Source organism: Chionomys nivalis, chromosome 19, assembly GCF_950005125.1.
Source record: "Chionomys nivalis chromosome 19, mChiNiv1.1, whole genome shotgun sequence".
In the NCBI taxonomy this organism is placed as follows: Eukaryota; Metazoa; Chordata; class Mammalia; order Rodentia; family Cricetidae; genus Chionomys; species Chionomys nivalis.
The window spans coordinates 21,218,721-21,228,093 of NC_080104.1; the positions used below are offsets into that span (position 1 = coordinate 21,218,721).

Below are 9,373 nucleotides of genomic sequence, written 5' to 3' on the forward strand. Positions count from 1 at the left end.
GACTTACAGGATGTAGTGTGAGTAGTCCAACAATGGCTATTTTACGAAGGAAAGGCAGAGACTCCAGTTCAGTTCTTGAGGTAGATGTCTCGGCAGACCTCACGTGGCACTGGAGTCCTGGAGGATTCCTGGAAAGCTCCTGGTCTTTGGTCTATTTGGAGTCTAGAAGAAGTTTGATTTTATACTGTTCACAGTTAACAGGACGGGTGACCTTGTTAGCAAGAGTGAGGGCAAGCAAGCGAAAGTGAAGTTTCCTTTTTCTACATCTTTTTATATGGGATGCCATCAGATAGTGTGGTCCAGATTTAGGGTGAGTGTTCCTGCTTTCAATAATCTGATTAAGGAACTCCATCACTGAAACATCTGCCAGCTTGATGTTAGTTAGGTCCAGATGTAGTCACACTGCCAGCCAAGATTAGCTATAATAAACATTTAACACCCTCATAATAAATAAGCATAATGCAGATCTCAGTAACTAAATGATTTCATCTCTGTGGCCAATGAGAAGACAAACTCAGCTGAGTATCACTAAAATATTTAGGATGTTATTTGTCCTCTCAAACCTTCTCCACTTCCAGTTTTCCAGGCAGCATTATTTTATTCCTTTTTCTATTCTTCAACCTCTGTTTGACATATTTCCCCTTTCAAATTGGTTGATTTTTAACTATAAATTCTATGGTTGGTTTAAATCCAAACATAAAATTATTTCAAAAAACCAGAAGTGCAAATAAAATAGCATACAATTATAGAGGTGAAAATCAGACTTAATTACTACAATAACAAGTAGCAAAGTAGATTAGAATAAAATAAAAAGTTTTACTCTTATAGAGTATCTTCCCTCGGCTCCAACACCTATGCTCTCCTTCCATCATGCTAAGGGAAGCATTTTCACAAGAACCTTCCTAATTACCCTCTAGCTACTGCGTTGTAAAACCTGTTTACTAATCCCTCTCAGTTTTAGGAGTTGAAACCATCATAGTACCAAGAGGCAGCCATTGGTCTCTATGTAGAAATATACACAGCCCCTTGAAATGCTTTCTGTTCCCGTTTGTCACATAGCTTAGAGGAAAATCACAACTAAATCATAGGTGCTCCAAGCACTCAGGTACTGTAGCTTTGCTGATCTCTCCAGGGCAGAATGCTCCAAAAGATAAATACAAAGACATTGTCTTGATCATGCAGGCCTTAGGTGCTCCAAAGCGACACTGGAAATAAGCATGGGATATATTTTGTTTCTCTGTGTGAATGTAAATAAGTATATGTTTTCTTTATGGGACTATGGTTCCATTTGCCTCCTTCAACTACATTTTTATGTTTCTGAACAGAGAAGGATATTGTCTTGATTGGGGTTTCTATTGATGCGATAGAACACCATGACGGAAAAACAAGTTTGAGAGGAAAGGGCTCATTTGGTTTACACTTACATGTTGTTACACATCATCAGAGGAAGTCAGGATGGACACTATAACAGAGCAAAGATGTGAGAGTAGGAACTGATATAGAGGTCATGAAGGAAGGCTGCTCACTGCCTTACTTCCCATGGCTGGTTCAACCTGCTTTCTTATAGAACCCAGAAACAACAGCTCAGATATACCACCACCCACATTAGATTTGGCCCTCCAAAATCCTTAATATCAGTCGCTAATTAAGAAAATACCTTACAGCTGGATCTTATGGAGGCGTTTTCTCAATTGAAGTTCCATCCTTTCAGGTTCCTCTAGTTTGTGAATCAAGCAGACATAATAAGACTAGCCAACAGAGATGTCAAAAAATTCTCATTGTTTATGACATAATCTTTTTTTCCCTCAGATAACCAGATTAGATTAGTTAAATCTATTGTCAAATGAAAATATAAACTGCAGAAATTTGGGCATGCCATTGACTTTCTTCTTTCTTCGCTTTCTTCATTTAGTAAGATAAAAATAGACTCTTTCATGATAATAACTGTATTGATAACTGTAAGTCAGTTGTTGGGTGCCTGGTTTAGGACAGGCAGATCATAATGTTCCATAGTCATTATCACATTTAAAATTTGTAGAACTCTTCAGAAGAAGAGATTATTTGTGAATTCTGTTTACAGTGATAAATTTGAGTCTCAGTGAATTAAACTGACTTGCAGAGAGACCCAGCTGATGAAGGACAAAGTGATATCCAGCCCTTGGTCTGTTCAATAACAAGGTGGTGGGTTACTCATAACTCCAAAGTGATGACACCTCTCAGAGATCTCCCCTGTCCATCACTTCTAATGTTTCCTGATGATCTTCCATGAACTAGGGAGCACGTCCTCTTTCCTCATTACCAATGGAAACATTCAGGACTTCTTCCCTTAATTATGAAATCGACATTTCATTGTTTAAGTTAAAGAAATCAGCAAGAAACCAATAAGTAGAAAGTCAGAAGTTTTTTATTTGATGCTGGGAACTGCTAAATTAAGAAGACTCATCGTTCAGAGGGACCTTTTAAAATAAGATTTAAATTAAAGTAAAATCATATGCCTCTGACTACAATGAGGAAGAGTTCATCCCCAACAGGAATTTTATTATGCAGAGCAGCACCATGTAAAAGTTCTAGGTGTCTACAAATATTGAGAATACACAGCTATTAGTGTCTTAAAGAACGCCACTTTCTCAAATACTTTCACCTTAAAAGTATCGTACGTCAATTAAGAAAGAAATAGAGTTAGAAAATGTAGCTAGGATTGTTATTTTTTCTGCTGTAATTGACACAGACAGATGACAGTAACAAAGTGAAAATAACTTAGCTATTTCCAAATAGCTAAAGATGGGTCCAAAGGACCATTCATTAATTTGAGCCTTAATTTTTATGCTAGTCTTTATTTTGATTCTAATTTTTATTTTATACTTTTATTTACACATTATTGAAATTCTCTTTAAGGAATGAGAAATGTATTCAATAAACTAATATCTACTGTCTAGACTATTAAAAGCTTGCACTAAAATAAAGTTTGAGCATGTGCATACTATCAGAAAATAAGCAGCATAATCTAAGTTGATGCAAAGCAGAATTTGAGTTTAGAGACAACTCTTAATATTTTGAAATATAAAAGAGATAATTTATATTAAGAACTTCAAATTTTAGTTTAGGAAACAAGAAACTATAAAATAGTAAAAGTATTAGCGAAATATACTTGTTAATTAATAATTTGGAGTTTAAAATTTATTTGTATTCATGATGTTTTTGAAGAACTACTGCTTTATTGGTTCTTACAGTTAATATTCAATATTAATTGCAAAGTAATTTCTTCATATATATGTAAGATATAGTTATATACTCACATATTTCATACCTGTATGACCCTCCTTTAAGTCTTCCTAACATAAGCAGGGTGAAAAGTTACATGTTCCTCAAAAAAATCTTCTTCATGGATAGGAGACACTTGAAAGCGTCTTCCAGATACCTAGATAGTGAATATCTTCCTATTATGTGCAAAGTCCACCTTCCCAAGCCGTCATTTCTCACTCACTTTGGTATGGATCCAAATTTGCACCTGGCTTCACTCCTTTGGAAACAGCCCAAACATGAGTATCCACGGTATTTTTTTTTTTAGGGGTGCAATGAACTTTATTGATGGTATTCAAGAGAGTAGGGCTCCCTAAGCCCCTCCTGCTATTCTGGGAGTCTGGGATGGAAACTGTGAGGGAGATGCTCAGTGTCAAGGGTTAGTTAGGACAGGGACTGCTCAGCAGCCGAGGGCCTCTCTTGCTGTGTCCTTGCTGAAATGGGTGGTCCAGGGTGGGCTTCTTACTCCTTGGAGGCCATGTAGGCCATGAGGTCCACCAATCTGTTGCTGTAGCTGAATTCATTGTCGTACCAGGAAATGAGCTTTACAAAGTTGTCATTGAGAGCAATGCCAGCCCCAGCATCAAAGGTGGAAGAGTGGGAGTCACTGGTAAAGTCACAGGAGACCACCTGGTCCTCAGTGTAGCCCAGGGTACCCCTTTAGTGGGCCCTCAGATGCCTGCTTCACCACCTTTTTGATGTCGTCATACTTGGCAGCTTTCTCCAGGCGGCATGTCAGATCGACGACAGACACATTGGGAATAGAAACATGGAAGGCCATGCCCGTGAGTTTCCCGTTCAGCTCTGGGATGACTTTGCCCAAAATGGCAGCGCCAGTGGATGCAGGGATGATGTTCTGGGCAGCGCCACGGCCATCTCGCCACAGCTTCCCAGAGGGGCCATCCACAGTCTTCTGGGTGGCTGTGATGGCATGGACTGTGGTCATGAGTCCTTCCGTGATGCCAAAGTTGTCATGGATGACCTTGGCCAAGGGGGCTAAGCAGTTGGTGGTGCAGGAAGCGTTGCTGACAATCCTGAGGGAATTGTCATACTTGTCATGGTTCACACCCATCACAAACATGGGGGCATCGGCAGAAGGGGCGGAGATGATGACCCTTTTGGCCCCACCCTTCAAGTGGGCCCTAGCCTTCTCCATGGTGGTGAAGACACCCGTCAACTCCACAACATACTCGGCGCCGGCATCCCCCCATTTGATGTTGGCGGGATCTTGTTCCTGGAAGATGGTGATGGCCTTCCCGTTGATGACAAGCTTCTCATTCTCAGCCTTAACTGTGCCTTTGAACTTGCCATGGGTGGAGTCATACTGGAACATGTAGACCATGTAGTTGAGGTCAATGAAAGGGTCATTGATGGCAATAACTTCCACTTTGCCAGAAGTGAAGGCAGCCCTGGTAACCAGGCATCCAATACGGACAAATCCGTTCACTCTGACCTTCACCATTGTGTCTCTGGAACAAGGCTGGAACTGCAAGAAAAGAAGATGCTGTCTCTAGAACAGGGGGGAGCAGAGAGCTCCACGGTATTTTTATACTAAAGTCAAACAGAGTTTGGGTGCTGTCAAGGTTTTAGTTTCTCTTGGGCATTGCTAACTACTTTTCTTCCTTGTCGAGAGACTGAAGTCCTGCAAACCAAATCATATCTACACATTGCCTCATGCCCCTAAGCCTTCCAATGTAGACGAATAGACTACTACTCAAGAAAAGACACTGGAAAGGAAATATGTGTTTCATCATGAGGAAAAAAAAAAGTGTTCAAGAAATGCAAGTCTCAGGAAAATCGGATATTTCAGCAGCAGTGTCTTGTAGAAGCCAATTCCCGCCATTGACTCTAATGGAATAAACTGGAAAAGCATCTAGGACAGATACCCAATTCGAAACACATTTGAAAAGGATTATTTATGGGTTTTCGTGTTATCATTTCTAATACTTTTTAAAACACAATGGCCAAAAGCAACTAAAGCCTGAAGAGTTTTAGTTCTCTGACACTTCCACGTTACAGTCCATCATTAAGTAAGTAAAGGCAGGAACTTAGAGGCAGGAACTGAAGCAGAGACAACAGAGGAGCAGTGCTTACTGGCTTGCTTCTTATGGTGTGCCCAGCCTGATTTCTTATACAACTCAGGACCACCTGCCCTAGGACAGTACCACCCAAGGTAGACTGGGACCCTGCATCAATCAATCAATCAATCAATCAATCAATCAATCAATCGATCATAACAACAACAACAATAATAACAATAATAATAATAAAATGTCCCTCACATTTGCCTGCAGGCCATATACTGAGGACATTTTGACAAATGAGGCTCCTCTTCCCAGAAAACTCTAGCTTGTGTCAAGTTGACAATAAACTAACCAGGACAGTATTATTATACGGCAATTAAAAGGGATGAGTAAATAACTATGGGACATGATGGATATGTTCATTTTCTTCACTGTAGTAACCATTTTTCTTTGGTTGTAACAGTTACTTTTATGTTTCTGTGCTGAAATTCCCTGGAAAATAGAACTTAAGGGAGAAAAGTTGATACACACTCACAATGCCATGGGGGGAAGACAGCAAGGAGGAGCTTGAGGCAGCAGAAGGCAGAGTGGAAATAAAAACTGGTATTCAGCTTGCTTTCTCCATGGAATACAGTCCTTGATCCTCACCCAAAGTGATAAAATCAAAAGAGGGTAACACATAGTTAAAATGGTTTCCCTACATAAGCCAAGCTGTTCAAAATGGCTCCTCACAGAACTTCCTCACAGGTCATCCCTCACAGATGTGCTAAAAGACTTGTCTGGGGGGTGATTCTAGAACCTATCAAGTTGACAACTAAAACTAACCACCACAATGATGCCCCCTTCAGTCTGTATACCCTTCATACACACAAAAATCTTAGAGGAAAAAAGCATGAGAAATTTATAGTAGGAATCAGTGGGTAAGACAGAAAATTGGTCAAAAGTCTCAGGGGCTGAAACTTTAGAAAGATTTTATAATGGACAATGAAAAGGATTGCACACAAAATCATTCTTCCAGAAATATCTGCTCCAAGATTTTCTTAGTCTTTTATTATATCTTTTAAAATAACCTCATACCTACTGCTGACAAATTTAATTTTAAATAGAAAATAAGTATGGATTTCAAGTGAAAAGAATTTGCTACATCTGGAAAAATGTGTTTTGTCCTTGAAATATTATGCTCATTTTTAGCCTAGTCAAAGACTGAGCAAGCCGGGCGTGGTGGCGCACGCCTTTAATCCCAGCACTTGGGAGGCAGAGGCAGGCGGATCTCTGTGAGTTCGAGACCAGCCTGGTCTACAAGAGCTAGTTCCAGGACAGGATCCAAAACCACAGAGAAACCCTGTCTCGAAAAACCAAAAAAAAAAAAAAAAAAAAAAAAAAAAAGACTGAGCAAATTTTCTTTTGAGAGGATATGTCAGTAATAGTTTTATTTCTCCCTTGCACAGAAGGGATTTTCTTCTATCAGTCTTAATTCATTAAAATGGATTGGAATTGTGCCTGTTTTGTCTCTGTTGACCTTCATCCTTGACTAAGACTTTGTGAGCTCTTATAAATTTCTCCTGAGATTTTGGTGTCAGTTGTAATTTCCAGAAATTAATAAAGAGAGAGTAGGAAAGAGATGGAAGGGAGGGAGGGAGGGAAAGAGGGAGAGAGAGAGAGAGAGAGAGAGAGAGAGAGAGAGAGAGAGAGAGAGAGAGAAATGCCTTGAGAGAATCCAAAATGAGGATGCCCTCAGTTCTCGTTCCTTCACAATGCTATTGTGGAGTGGAATGAGGTCAAAGGTCTAATTATTTCCAGCAGATTCCATGCAATTTACATAAACATTCAACTTTAGAATCCTCATCTGAAGAAAGAAGGTAAAAATGTTCACCAGATAAAATATAGATGAGTGATTGATAAACACATAAATGCTCAACATTACTAATGATCAAAGAAGCAAGATTAAGTGTCTATTGAATTAGCAATGGCTTCTGCCAATACTGGGCTAAAGGAAACAGGTACTTTCATACACTACTGGAAATAAAATGTTAGTACATACCAAGAATCTTGAAGTGTTCATGAAGTTTAACTCAGAAAATCTCTTAGGAATATATTTGCAGAAAGTCATTTAAGGACTATATTCACAAAGAGTTATAAAAACTGCTACATAGAAAAGCATATGTTTTCAAATGTTTAGGGAAATAAGTAAATAAAGCCCACTGTAAGAGATAAGCAACAAAGGGACTTTGGAATACAGTCTACAGTCTGTGCATTGATAAATGTGCATGTATGATGCAGAAATAACTCTTGACCCAATATCTTACTGGCCATACTTGCTTCAAAGTTGAAATGGGCTTACATTTCCTTGTAGATTTCAATTATCCAGACCCATAGAAATATCTGCCTACAACTGGTCCTATTTACAAAGATCCTGGTGTTGCCTGGGAGCCTGTTCCAAGCAAGACCTTTAGCTTTTTAGGTGTGCCCTGCTTACAGTCACTTGACCCCTTTAGCTACTCAAACACTCAATGACCATCACTGAAATTCCTCTGTTCTGTGGGGAGGACACTGTATCCTCTGCATACATCTGCCTGGCCAAGTACCAGGACACTTACTGACACCTTCTGTCTCAGCCACTGTGTCATTACTGTGAAGAGACACCATGACCATGGCAACTATCATAAAATAAAGCATTGAACTGGGGCTTGTTTACAAGTGCAGAGGTTTAGTCCATTATTGTCATGGTATGAAACATGGCAGCACTTAGGCAGACATAATGCTGGAGAGGCACCTGAGAGTTCTACCTCCAAATTCACAGGCAACAGTGATGTGAGATTCCCCTCTGTGTGCTGTGAATACCATTGGTTAATAAAGAAATTGTCTTGGGCCTGTGCAGGCAATAGAGGTAGGCGAGTGGTGGGGAAACTAAACTGAATGCTGGGAGGAAGAAGGAGGAGTGAGAGAGAAGCCATGCAGCCCTGCCAGACACAAATGCCAGAACTTTACCCCATAAGCCCCAGCCACGTGACAATACACAGATGAATAGAAATGGCTTAAATTAAGATGTAAGAGTTAGCCAATAAGAAGCTAGAGCTAATGGGCCAAGCAGTGATTTAAATAATATAGTTTCTGTGTTGTTGTTTCGTGTCTGAGCTGCCTAGAGGATGGAACGACTAAGTAGCCTCCCCACAACACAACAGGGAGAGAGAGACACCGAGACCTGCTTGAGCATTTGAAACCCCAAATCCCACCCACAGCGACACATGTACTCAAACTACGACACACCTCCTAGTCCCTGTCAAGTTGCATGACCAAGAATCCAAATACTGGACTCCATGGAGACTATTCCTATTCAAAGAACCACACCTTCCAGTTGCTTGGGGCTAAGGGAGGTTCAGTCCAGGATGAACCTGTTAGCTGTGGCTGCTGTAACAGTGTGCAAATAGCCACAGTCAGCATTCAGTCTAAGAGTCTCATTTGGTCCCTGACAGGATGGCACATCTTCATGAGTCTCCATGCCTCAGGATCTAGGGATAGCACAGACCCTAAGCCCAACATCTATGTGTTCACATCCCAAGAAGAGAGACACCATTCTTTATGCCAAGGATGAAATAAAATTCACTGAGGTTTCCAAAATCTCATTTCCCACTCCTCTGCCTTCTCTACCTGGGACCAGGGCTCAACCTATTTCTCACAGTTTATACTAAATAATATTTGTATGCACCATGTGCTCAGTCTATATAAAACTATACAAGATCATCCCAGTACCAAAAAACAACAGACTCGGGCAAGAGTTGATGAACTAAGCCCACTGGTCAAATCTTTCCAGAAGACTTTAATTCATAAAGCTTTATTGGGAGCACATCACATTCATCATTTGCATACTTTATGTGGCTGCTTTATGCTGCAGTGGCCAAGTTGAATAGCTGCATCAAGGACCATATGGCCTGGAATGCCTAAAATATTTACAGTCTCCCCTTTGAAGAGAATGTTTGCCGAGACCAGATCTGGCAGAGTTATAGCCCAAATAAAGGAGCTGGAAAGATGGCCTCTGGTCAGTGAGCAAT

The 9,373-nt window shown here is 40.3% G+C and overlaps 1 pseudogene; it reads right to left on the reverse strand.

The window, feature by feature from the left end:
* Positions 1-3,762: 3,762 nt before the first annotated feature.
* On the reverse strand, positions 3,763-4,762 carry LOC130862095 (glyceraldehyde-3-phosphate dehydrogenase-like; annotated as a pseudogene).
* Positions 4,763-9,373: the final 4,611 nt, after the last annotated feature.